The sequence below is a fragment of the Chanodichthys erythropterus genome, chromosome 3 (genome assembly GCF_024489055.1).
Source record: "Chanodichthys erythropterus isolate Z2021 chromosome 3, ASM2448905v1, whole genome shotgun sequence".
Classification (NCBI taxonomy): domain Eukaryota; kingdom Metazoa; phylum Chordata; class Actinopteri; order Cypriniformes; family Xenocyprididae; genus Chanodichthys; species Chanodichthys erythropterus.
Window position 1 is genome coordinate 20,358,330 of NC_090223.1, and position 13,988 is coordinate 20,372,317.

The window sequence follows — 13,988 nt, forward strand, 5'->3', positions numbered from 1 at the left end:
ATGAGTCACTGGAGACAAGATGAAGATTCAAATTCAAATTTATTTATAAAGCACTTAATAAAACAATAACGTTGATCATAGTGCTGTACAAACAGTAACACAAGAAGAAGACAACTTTTAAAAAAAGGATCACTTCCATATAATTATATAAGTAATATAAAAAGAAACCTTAAATAGACAGTCAAAATACATCTTAACTAGGATCAGAAGAGGCATATGATACTAGCAACCTCCTCACTTATCTATGATCGAACGCTATCATAAAAAAATATATATATATATATATATATATGTTTTGAAGTGGCTTTTAAACTGACCGAGCATCGGTATGTCCCTAATATATAACGGCAGGCTGTTCCATAATTTAGGGGCAGCGACTGCAAACCTCTCTGGATTTCATCTTAGACCGGGAAACAACAAGACGTTTCTGTGAATGAGATCGTAGGGATCTTACTGGCTTTTGTTCCTGAATTAGATCAGCAATATGAGATGGAGCCATGAAGAGATTTAAATGCAAAAAATACAATTTTAAAATGAATCCTAAAAGAAACAGGCAGCCAATGCAAGGATTTTAACACCGGGGTAATATGATCTAATTCACCAGTGCCTGTGAGCATTCTTGCAGTCGCATTTTGGACCATCTGCAGTCTGTCTAAGACTTTATTTTGAGCACCTTAATATAGGGAATTGCAGTAATGTGATCTTGAGACGCTAAATGCATGAATAACTTTTTCCAAATCTTTCTGGGATAAAAAAGGCTTAATCTTAGAGATCATACTCAATCTGAGAAAAACTCACTCAATTTCATTTATCTGCTTGTCAAATTTTAGTGCGCTATCGCAAGTCATCCTCAAATTTTTTACATGTTTTTATTTTATTTAGCATTTTTTACCTGATGTTTCCTAAAGAGGAACCCTATTGCAGTTTATTACAAAACGAAAAGTGAAATCAATACAAGAAAACAGAACAATGATTTGAACAAGAACCACAACAGAATTCACCAACAGCGGGTTACATGAACAAAGCTAGACAAAAGAAACAGTGGAAACATGAGGGCTATATATACACATATGAACTAATGACTAACATGAAACACCTGAACACAATGAACCAAAGAACGTGACACATGAAACAAGGGAACCAATCAGAACATGACACATGAGACTAGGGAATCACATGACAAAACCAGGAAACAAAGGAAAGATGAAGATGAAACAAAACCCAAAACAGATGTGACATTTCCCCATCTAAGAGCGATTCCAGACTCCTAACCGAACATGAAAATTGAAAATAAACCAGAACACAAAAAGTCGAGGAGGAGGATGGAGGGACTGTGAAGAGGAAACTGGACCTGGATCATGGCATGGTGGAGGGTCTTAGATTATCTGCTTTAAAACAGGAATAAAATGTATTTTTGTGAAGAAAATTATTAGAAAAGTCATAATTATCATTGATGGAGATGACATGTACCCTAAATTGTAGAAAGACTCATTTAACAGAGACTGAGAGTGAAAGAGGAAGTGCTGTAGAGAGAGAAACTGGTGTGAAGAGAAGCTCACGTCAGATCTTGTTTTCAGACCATTTCTAAAAGATTTCTCAAAACTATCAACACTTTTCTTGTGTTTCACAACCATCAACACATATTCAGCACTTGACACCATGTGTTCATGTTCAGTAGCGTTAAAAACCATCACAACATCAACCAGCAGTTCTCATGTGAACACTAGTATGCAACAGTTTCACACGCCAGTCTGAACCACAGGACGTAAAAATAATCATGTGTGAAATCTGTACAATAGAAATGCATGTTCAAGAACTGTTTAAAATTGTATAGTTATATTATTTTTTTCTCTCCAAACTTACTCTAATCATTTCTGTAGATTACAGGAGTTTTATGCTGCAAAGTTCAAACTATTGAGAGATTAAAGCTTGATTGATTACAGTCAGAGGTCACGATTCTTCTGCTTTTATGTGACAGCACAATATTTTAAAAAGGCTGTTTCTTTATTAAAAAAGAAATCAAATAGTTAAAATATTAAATGTTGCAGCAATACAAGTCAGGAGATTTACACTAAAATAAGGAATATATTATAAATGACAGTGTGTTCATGTGGTTATAATGTGAAACATGCGAATATCACACAAGCCTTACATTGTAAAGGATGGCACTATATTGTATAAAGCAGAACAAAATAAAAATATTAAACTTTCACTAATAATACTGAAAACTACTGAAATATGCTGATAGAAATACACTGTAAAAGTGTGAAAAAACAGCCAAACAGTAACACATCGTTTTCCATTAAAACAGTAATATATGATAGAAAACAATGTATTCTGGGTAAATTTTGTTGTTTTTGATAAAGTCTACTGAAATGTAACTGAATTATCAGCGTTCAGAATCGACACTCGCCGTTTCCACCTGGTATTAAGATGCGTTTCGGTCGATCGGATCACAACCGGACGACTCTAAATACAGGTATAAACGGGTTTAAGTGTATTAAATTTGACAGGTCAGTATTTGTAAAGCAGTTTTCACAACACTGTTATTGAAGCAGCTTCACAACGAACAAACCCTCAGTGATCAAAGACAAATGTGAAATCACATAATATTAATGATTATTTGACTGATTTGTTGATCAATTAAATATAATGATGATTATGACTTCTAATAAATCAGTCATATGTTTTACCTCTCATTCTGCAGCATTTGTAAATCAGCACGACTGTCACGAGCAGATATGGACAAGCTGCCAGTGCAGAACTGAGTATGTTGAGGACAGAGATCTGAGAGTCTGAATGAGACGCTGAAAAAAGAGAAAATATATCATGAAATATATCTGAACGAGGACATATGAAGACATAAATCACTCACAGTTTCATTGACTCTCACCTCTGACTGAGATCCAGCTCTTGAGAGACTCTCCTCTCTTTGGGTGTTTGCAGTAGTAGAAACCCTCATGTGACTTTGAGACAGTAGAGATGATCATCTCTGTAGTTTGACTCTGGATGAGTGATTCATCTTTATAGAAATCAGCTCTGAGGATTGATGGGGTTGGAAACTTATTTAAACAGCGTAGAGTCAGAGTATCTCCTTCAGTCACAGGATGAACAGGACTCTCCAGAATCACATCAGCTACAGAAACACAGGAAACATGGGCTGATTGAATAAAGAGTAAGATTATATGAACAGATTTCCATATTTTCTGACAAAACTAGATTTTTATCACAACTTGTGCATTAAGGTTTTTTTGTTGGTTTGCTTGTTTGTTTTTTGCCAATTGATCCTTCCTGTTCTTGTTAAAGGGCACTTATTATGCTCCTTTTTACCAGATTTAAAATAAATCTCTGACGTCCCCAGAGCTGCGTGATCTTTCAGTGTCTGTTCCATAACAGAAGTATTTATCTCAGTCAGACTCAGAAACAGACCTGAATGTGTTCCTGTTGTTGACTAAAAACTCTTCTTGAAACTTCTTTATACTATCACATGCTGCGTTCCAATTCGCCTACTTATACTACGCCCTAAAAGTATGTACTCTTTTTGTGAACAAAAAGTACTTACTTTTGAGTGTGTAGCAAAAGAGTAGACAAGCTTTGGGACATACTAACACGTCATACAATCGCGTCAATTCTCTCATTCGCATCCTGTCACCGTAAACTGGCCTGTCAATCATCTTACATCCTCCACATTTCATTTAGTTAATTTCCTACCGTATCGGAGAGAAATGCAGCACGTTGATCTGCAGTCGCGGGTCTTTCATGTGGAGAACTGTCCTCATATTTATGCATAATGATGCATTTAAAAGTTAATGGCCATTCGGATCTTTATAAAAGTCCACATTGGTATTTGCAGATGAAAAATAACACGGGTAACATTAAATATATATTTTCTATCAGGTTAAAATGATTATTAGTCACTCAAATCTCTCAGCGTCGATCGCGCGTATCCGCCATGTTTTGTAGTTTTTTAACACTTTTTACTTTTTATACTACGTGTTTGTAGTTCTGTACTGAATCCTCGTCCAATGCGCAATGGGTTGTGGGCAATATTAGCCTTTATAGTGTGCACGGATCCACACTTCGAAAATCTACCGGAAATAGTAGACCATCCGGGGACTTTTGGCATACTCTTTTCAACATACTATGCTTTGGGACACACTTATTTTAATCTCACATACTATTTAGGATGGATAGTATGGACATTGGAACGCAGGGATAGTCACCGCCTTGTCCCGTTTGCTTTGTTTGTCATGTGCTTCTCTGTTCCCGCCACTCATCATTCACCATGGACACTGATTACCTTCACAGCTGTTTGTCATTTGTATTGTGTATTTAATTTCCTGCCTGAGTTCAGTTCTTGGTCCGGTATTGTCTTTAGTATGTTTGTGTTGCTACCTTCTTCCCTGTTCTGTTGGATCTTCATACATTAAACTACGTTGTTAATATTGTACTCGTCTTCCTCGTCTGCCTTCATTGTAACAAAGCCTGACAGAATACCAGTTGACGTCACAGAGGCACAATAATTTGCATACGACTGCCTCTGGAGCAAGACAACAACACCTACTTTTACATCATCGCATCATTGTCCCCGTCCACTGATGTTCAGGCCATGAGCGAGTGGATCCAAAGCTGTTTACGATAAGATTATAATAACAAGATTGTGATGCCATGTGCTGTTCCTGGCTGTGGCTCTAGTCACGTCAGTGCTGATTTGAGTGTTTGGACTGTAAGTTGACCAGAGACTGTTTTGAGAACAAGTCATAAAATGACACTGGCTTTGCTCAAAAACTTTTGCTCAAAGATCAGGAATCAACTGTTCTGGAATCAGCAAGGACCCCGCAAACTCTATGTAACGTATTTAATTTTTAAACCGGTAATGACAGTTAAATTCATAATGAATAATCCTAATATTTTTACTACAAAGAACGCTCTTTATAATGGCTGAAGCTGTCGATCACAAGGTGCAAGTTTATCTGGACACAAAACTCCTGTTATAGTGACACTCTTACACTACACAATGAATCTCTTACTGTATTTACATCATGTTCGCATTGTTAGTTTGTGAAAGCATTTCATAAGAGTGCAGAAATTGTCATCTGATCAAGGTTAATAACTGCAACCTTCTATGTAACAGGATCTAAATTTAATGCAATAATCAACACCTTTCATGATTTGTTCATCTCCACAGTAAAAGTATTTGAAAGGATTCCACATGTAATACTTATTTCAATTGCAAAGATGTCAGCCAATCACAGCAGTGGGCGTTTACACTGAAGTCTCACAGCAGACACGCCCCTTCAAACAGAGTTCAAATCAGAGGACTAAAATCAGCCATTTATTTCTAAATTATGACAATTATTTGATGTAAAAATCATATTAACATTATAAGTGCACCTCAGAAAACATAAAATAGTTTAAAAAATCAATTTCATGACCCCTTTAATTTCACAGACACTGTATGAAACATTACAGGGTCAAAAAGGCCGACATTCACATGGCATAATATAAAGATTTAAAAGACAATAAAGGTTCAAACCCACAATCTTTGTGTTAATAATCTAGAGCTCGAGCCACAGTGTCACACCACCAACATCTACACCAGCAGTCAAAGAGACACACCGTTCAACAAAGTGTTTACATGAACACTAAAAATCATCTACAGTAGATTATAGAGTTGATAAATTGGTATCATTTCTGACCAGTAGGTGATGCTGTCACCAAACCTGCCATCTCTGCTCAGATAAATGGACCGACAAAGATTTATTCCAAAAGAATTAAAAGAAAATCTTTGTTTTGGAGGATTGGTGGAAAAGAGGTGTTTGTTGAACATGATGGATAAGAATGAATGTTTCTGGAGTTATAGTGATTTCTTCACCCAATTCAATTTTAATTGTTAGAAAAAATATTAAGAAAGTTAAGTGTTACTTTACTGATGATTAGTATGTTAAAGGGGGTTTTAACATATTTCATCATTCCCAAGATATTTGATCATAATTTAGGCAAAATAAGTGATATTTGTAAGGAGTGAACACTAATAAGGGCTCACTGTCACCCATTGGCCTTAGGAAAACAGTGAACAGTGGGATACATGCATGTCTGCGAGTAAATTCAAGGGAAATATGGCAAAGTCATTTCAAAGTACCACATTTCCTGTTGCCAGCAGGTGGCGCTATGACTAACTGAATATTGGCATATAGATGTCTAAGTGTCACTTTACTGATTATTAGTATGATAAAGGGGGTTTTAACATATTTCATCATTCCCAAGATATCTGATCATAATTTAGGCAAAATAAGTGATATTTGTAAGGAATAAGATTATAAGGAATTGTCTTGTGCAGGAAAGATATCCTGATCATATAAGAAGAGATTACAGTTTTCAACATCTCAGTAAGAAATCAGTAAAGGAATTCAGAAGAAAATATCTTTTATTTACCATTCCTAAAAAAAAAAAAAAAGGAAAAGTGCATTTTAAAATGATGAGTGATATTTATCCAGCTAAGATTTAATGTGGATTCAACACTTGCCAGATTTGTAATAATGATATTAAAACTGTTGATCATTCATTTTACAATGTAATTTGATTAATATCTTTTGGACTATCTTTTCGCAGCTTAATGTCTTTAAAAAGAGCTATTTATAGTTATAAAGGCAGGAAATTATTTGATTTGTCACCATGGAAACCGTTTCACTGTTTGTATCACTGCAGCATTTCTCACAGCGAGTGTCATGATGGACGAGAAAACCCACAATAATTTTACAAATACTGTTGTTGTGTCACAGAAGTTTTTTTTTTTTTTTTTAAGGTGAGAATGTAGATATTTAGAACCGAAATATGAGACTTATAAACAAGGCGTCTATTTGACAACTTGTTCAGATGTATTCAGAGATGCAAAATGTAAATAATAGTTTTTTACAATCATTTTGCTACTATTTTCAGAACCTTGATGTCATTTTTCACAATTCTAGACACAAAACTCACAACCAATGATCAAAATGCACATTTTTCAAAACTCTAACCCTTTTCTCAATTGCTTGGATACAATACACTGTAACAGTTCTGTCACATTAGTCCCAGTAGATTACCTTATGTTATAGCTAACCCAATCAGTAGGGGGCGATCTGGAGTCTGAGTTGGCTGACTGCCTAAAAGGGCTAGAGAAGAAGTATTGGGCAGGAAGTAGTGTGCTAAGCACATTGGATGTCTTCTCACCTTTGTTTGCGCCCTGATTTGAGGAACAACTTGTTCCTATTCTCAAATGTAAGTAAGCATCTGTCTATGTATGTATGTAGGGTCTGTAAATATGATTTTGTTGGGGCTTAGCATCAGACACATGTTTGTTTATTGTTTGTTTATATGTAGAGGGTTTCTTGTGTGCAAGGATCAGCTCAATTTCAAACAGGACCTAGACCAAAGGGACTAAGTGTCTTTGTTCATCTAACAACCATCTGCTAACCATCTCATTGACTGTGGTCAACGACTGATGAATTTGCTGATCTGGATTTATTTCACTTCACTTAAAGGGATAGTTCACCCAAAAATGAAAATTTGATGTTTATCTGCTTACCCCCAGTGCATCCAAGATGTAGGTGACATTTTTTCTTCAGTCGATCACAAATGATGATTTTTAACTGCAACCGCTGCCCTCTGTCATTCAAATAATAGCAGTGATTGGGAATTTCATCTATAAGAGTGAATAAACCTTGCTTAGACAAATCCAAATGAAACCCTGCGGCTCGTGACGACACATTAATGTCCTAAGACACGAAACGATCGGTTTGTGAGAGAAACCGAACATTATTTATATCATTTTTTACCTCTAATACACCACTATGTCCAACTCTGTTCAGCTTCCGGCTAGTGAGGTCTGATCGCGCTCTGACAACGGAAGTGATGTCTAGCTCTCATTGAAGTATATGGGCGAGACATCACTTCCGTCATCACAACGCGTTTTTTGACCTCACTAACAGGAAGCTGAACGGAGTTGGACATAGTGGTGTATTAGAGGTAAAAAATTATATAAATAATGTTCGGTTTCTCTCACAAACCGATCGTTTCGTGTCTTAGGACATTAATGTGTCGTCACGAGCCGCAGGGTTTCATTTGGATTTATCTAAGCAAGGTTTATTCACTCTTATAGATGAAATTCCCAATCACTGCTATTATTTGAATGACAGAGGGCAGCGGTTGCAGTTAAAAATCATAATTTGTGATCGACTGAAGAAAAAATGTCATCTACATCTTGGATGCACTGGGGGTAAGCAGATAAACATCAAATTTTCATTTTTGGGTGAACTATCCCTTTAAGGACTTTTGTCTCACATGTTCACCTTTGAGGACTGATCTGTGGCTGGATAATACTTATTGCTGTACCTATGAACTGATGGACTTTCCAACTGATGGTGTTTCTTAGACTGTGGTGCTGGAATAGACTTGTTGATGCTGATGTATTGCTCGCAATATGCATTGAATACACATGGGTCGTAGAAAGGTAGCAGTCTGTGTGGTCCCTCAGTTTATTTATGTAGCATCAAAAAGCTAGGTGTTACAACACTTAAAACTTAGATCATTCGTTCATTCAACAAAAATCACCTGTTCAATATGACACAACTTAACACCAAATTACTACTATTTCAAAAGGCAATTCACACATTACATTTCAAATGAGTGTCTGTTCATTTCCTTACAATGATCTAACTATTAATTGATACAACTGTTCAAAATAAGTAACTGTTGCATTACTCTTAATGCATAGTTGTATGGAAACAGAAAAACAATCTTCCATGTTTACTGTAAATCATGAAAGTTTCAGGTTAATGAGATTCATTGTCACCAATTAGCGTGGAGCATGAACCAATTAGACTACAATATCCATGGATGTAGCCTAATTTTTTATCATAATGCTTCATCAGACACTGTATGATATGTGACCCGATCTGGCGAAATGAGTCGGAAGTCGCAACGTTCTATTTTAAGATATGGGCCGATAATGTGGAAAAACAATGAAAAAATCCTTTTTTTTTTTTTTTTTTTTAAGCTAATTTCAAAGAACAGACTTTCAAAAATAATCTCCCAAAGTTTCGTAGTCCAGATAACTGAGTAAAGGTATATAAATGGCTATTAAATTTGACATGGTTTTACTAAATTCGCTGGAAATGAACTTCTCAACTCCTCTCGTCACTTATGAGCATTTCCCGGTATCCCCTGAAACGTCACTATCTCTGCTCTACAAATATGGTGTTACACGTTGTATAGAACCAATCAAAAGGCTTAGAAATGTAAACACACTGACCTAAAAGCTGATTTTTAACAATGGGAAGCCCCGTTTCGACTGACAGGCACGCGATCGGTCCAGCCATCCTCCTGTCAGACTAGCGCGCCTTATAAAATAAAACTCCCATTTGCGTGTCTCTCTTTAAAAGCCAATAAAAATTGAATCCATATAGGTAGCACAAATTCTTTTTGCATACAAAACCAGAGACTTTAAACTTTCATATCAAGCCTCCAACATGCTTCTGTTGCGTTGTTTTCACCCTCTAATGAGTCTGAGTAATATGCGTTTACAACAAAAATAGCACAGCCGCTAACTGAATACAAGTATGTATAATTCACATGCTCATAACTTCATGAAAAAATGCACAGATCATAAAAATCGCACATCAATATTTAAAGCAGATTCTCAAGATTAAAATGAATCCAAAATCAATATAATATTGCATTGATCACAAGATATTACTCACAAAATGATTTAACATACTTGGCTAAAAACATGTCTCTCATCTCTCCGGGATGCAGTCTGTATCCAATGTTCCCGGACCCATCCATGTTCGTTTTCCAACGTGGAATAACACATAATAGATATCATTTTAAAGCTTAGAAGCTCATCTTTTTGCATCTAACCATTTTGAAAAACTCCTAACGAGTGCTGAGAAGTGCCTCTAAACCGGAGTTTACCGCCCGTTGGCGCCACCTGGCTGCGGAAAAAATGAACAATTTTTCAAACTATTCTTTATAATATCAACACGAAATTTGAACCAGATGTAGCTCACATATAGGAGAGCATCACCAAAAAAGAATTTTTTTAGCGATCTTATTGTGTTCCTGAGTTATTCCATGTCAAATAAAAAAAGAAAAATTATTAAAAAAAATCATATTTTTTTTGTCTTTTATCAGCTGTTTCTCAGCAAGAAAATGTCCAAATGTAATATAATTACATTTATATATATATTTTAATATATTTTATTAAAATTTAAAATGTTTTGTATCAACTGATACCTACCTTTTGACTCTCCTTGCTAGAGTTTTGGAGTTATGAGTCCTTACTTTTGTGTGTGTCGCTCAGACAAAAAAAAAAAAAGAACTCTAAAAAAGCCTTCAGGTCTTAAAGGGTTAATTCAAATAAATACTTTAAAATAATTTGAGCTTCAGCATGGTTTAATAGCGCATATATATATAATATAATATAATATAATATAATATAATATAATATAATATAATATAATATAATATAATATAATATAATATAATATAATATAATATAATATAAATATAAAAATGTCTTTGGTCAAATTAAGCTGTAAAATAAATAGTTTATCCCTTTAAATGCAATGGATTTTGAAAGATATCAACAAAAAAACGGGCAAAAAACTTTAAAAGCGATTTTCTCAGGTTTTCAATTTGAAAAAGAGGACAGACAACCATAATTAAAATGGGTATATCTTTAAAACCATTCAAGGTATGGTTTGACTAGGATATCATTTTAAAGCTTATTGTCTCATCTTTCTATTGATACCAAAATCTCAATTTTGAAATTTGGGTCACTGTGACTCATTTTGCTGGATCAGGTCACATATCACAAAATATCTTAAAGTTCTTAAATCAAGAAGCATTTTCTTGACAAGTAAAAATTATTTTCTTGTTTTCAGGAAAAACTTACTTAATTTTGACTTATATTTCCTGAAAACAAGAAAATAATTTTTACTTGTCAAGAAAATGCTTCTTGATTTAAGAACTTTAAGATATTTTGACTAGAAACAAGACAAAAACTCTCAGTAAGAACAGCATGTTTTGCAGTGCTCCTGTTTTGTTTCTTACAGTACAAACAAGCAAGTTGAGAAACACTGCATTTGATGTTTTACAGCACTGTCTTTTCTTTTCTATTTCATAGCTAATTATTATGCTTTGATTCAAATAAAGCTATGTTGTGATTGTACTGTAGTGTTTTGTATCAATATATTACAAACTTTGTTCAATGATTCTGTGTCTGTATATTCTCTCTTCTACTGCAGTACTTTTACAGGGTACATGTAGTTCCATAATGAAACCTGTATCACCTATTTTGTTCTACAATATTTAATGATTGAACAATGACACAGTGAAACTATCGGTTGCTTGTGTGTTGGTGATCTATAGTTATGTTTCAATGGTATTTCACAGTAAATTTGTGTTTTGAACCAATGATTGTGCAAGTGCAAGATTGCTTTAAAGATGTGAATGAACAATGCTATGTTTTGAACATTAGACAGCCTGTGTTATAAGTGATAACCGTTTTGAGTTTTGTGTCAAGAGTTTTGAAAAATGACATCAAGGTTCTGAAAATAATAGCAAAGTGATTGTAAAAAACTGTAATAATAAGATAAAATAAAATAAGAAAATATCATCAATACATCATGACTACTTTTATGGTGTTATTTGGTAATGGATGTGAAAAATCCAGCGAACTTTGAGACTTGATTTGAAGATCATGTGAGACAATTTTGATTAAAGAAAAAAGTATCTTAATGTGAAGAAGCAAATCTCTCATTAATAACATGATAAACTTGTGTGTGTTTATGAAGAGATGATCAAACTCACCTGATACTCTCAGTGTAACTGCATCACTGCACTTTATCATGAACTATATCTGAACGAGGACATATGAAGACATAAATCACTCACAGTTTCATTGACTCTCACCTCTGACTGAGATCCAGCTCTTGAGCGACTCTCCAATCTCTGGGTGTTTGCAGTAGTAGAAACCCTCATGTGACTTTGAGACATTAGAGATGATCATCTCTGTAGTTTGACTCTGGATGAGTGATTCATCTTTATAGAAATCAGCTCTGAGGATTGATGGGGTTGAAAACTGATCTAAACAGCGTAGAGTCAGAGTATCTCCTTCAGTCACAGGATGAACAGGACTCTCCAGAATCACATCAGCTGCATCAGCTACAGAAACACAGGAAACGTGCTGATTGAATAAAGAGTAAGATTATATGAGCAATAATGTAACATAAAAAAATAGATTTCTAGATTTTCTGACAAATCTACATTTTTATTATTTTTATTTTTATTTTTTTATTTTTTGCCCATTGATGCTTCCTGTTTTTGTTTAAGGGCACTTATTATGCCCTTTTTACAAGATTTAAAATTAGTCTCTGGTGTCCCCCGATTGTGTATGTGAAGTTTTAGCTCAAAATGCCCCACAGATAACTTTCATTGCATGTTAAAATTGCCACTTAGGTATAAGCAAAAACATGCCGTTTTAGTGTGTGTCCCTTTAAATGCAAATGAGCTGCTGCACCCGGTCTAAGAGGGCGGAGCTTCATGAGCTTAATGGACACACTAATAATGTCAGAAACTGTCAGTAACTGTTCAGCCTGAACCAGATTCAGACAATAATGCCTACAGAGCCAGAGAATATATGCTGCATGGCGATTGAAAAGGTTTAGTTAATTTATAACCATAATTAAACTAATGCTGCCATCTTGCTTTTATCCGCTACTAGTATAAACCTGTTGTAGCGAACCCTGTCCAAATGATGACCAAAATGTTTTCGCTCCAGAAAATCACTGTAAGAACTTAATAAAACACAATAGAAGTGTGCATTAAAGTCATATCCATAAACTCTCTCTCTCTCTCTCTCTTGCATTATCATTAACACACCCAGCGATTTACACAGAAACACTCATTTCAATTAACAATAAACAAATGTATACACACCGTATGCATTTTTCTGTGGGTGCTTAATAAACTGGTGAGCTTTATATCCATAAATAAACTCTGATAAACTGTAATGAAGTGTGTGCTCTCACTTTCATTGCTGCTGTATCCAGTATCACTCTGGACAAGGGTGTCATGCAGAGTTTAGCTCCAACCAATTAAACAAACCTGAATCAACTAATCAAGGTCTTCTTCAGGATTCTTGAAACTTCCAGGCAGGTGTGTTGAGGCAGTTTGGAGCTAAACTCTGCAGGACAGTGGCCTTCCAGGACCGAGCTTGGACACCCCTGCTCTGGAGACTATAAGCTGGATCATGAAGAGTTAGTACTGATCCATCCTTGAGTAACAACTTTTTAGCAAAACCTGTGTTTTGTATTGTGTCTTTGCATTGACTTTCATTCACAAAGCAGGCTGGTGTAAAATGATTTGGACAGACATAAACAAATTTAGGTATATGGGGGTACATTCCCTTCAAAAATAAAACTAATCCACTGTGTCTTCAGTCCTCTGATGTCAGGAGTACATGGAGACTGTTATAAATCAACTTTAAGAGTGAACATATTTCTGCAATGAGTGCACACCATAGCTATGGCGTAGGCTGTGTGTAGCACATGTAGCCTATGGTGTAGCCTGACATGCACCTCTTCAAAAATGTAACAATGCAGCAGAAGAGCGAGCATTTTCAACTTTCATAGGAATGAAAAGACGCTCTGTTTTAGGGGACACAAGCTGTCAAGCTGCAACAAAAGTCATTGCCTATTTGCCACCATCACTACTGAAGCTTCTCTGTTTCTTCTGACAACGTACATGACAAGCTGCTTCTTCTTCGGCTTTTGCCTTGATACTCAACATGACCGCAGACACTGCCTACTAGTGGTCTGCATGTTTGCAGATCGACACAGACAACGACGCAGAAGTATAAATGAAAACCGACACATAACCCACAGTGCAGAGGCATATATCATCCTTTTCATCCGACAACAAAACACCTCAAACTCTTATGAGAC

At 35.4% G+C, this 13,988-nt stretch overlaps 1 pseudogene; it reads right to left on the reverse strand.

Moving 5' to 3' along the window:
• Nucleotides 1-311: 311 nt before the first annotated feature.
• LOC137004028 (Fc receptor-like protein 5) overlaps nucleotides 312-13,988 on the reverse strand; it is a 36,475-nt pseudogene continuing 22,798 nt past the window's right edge.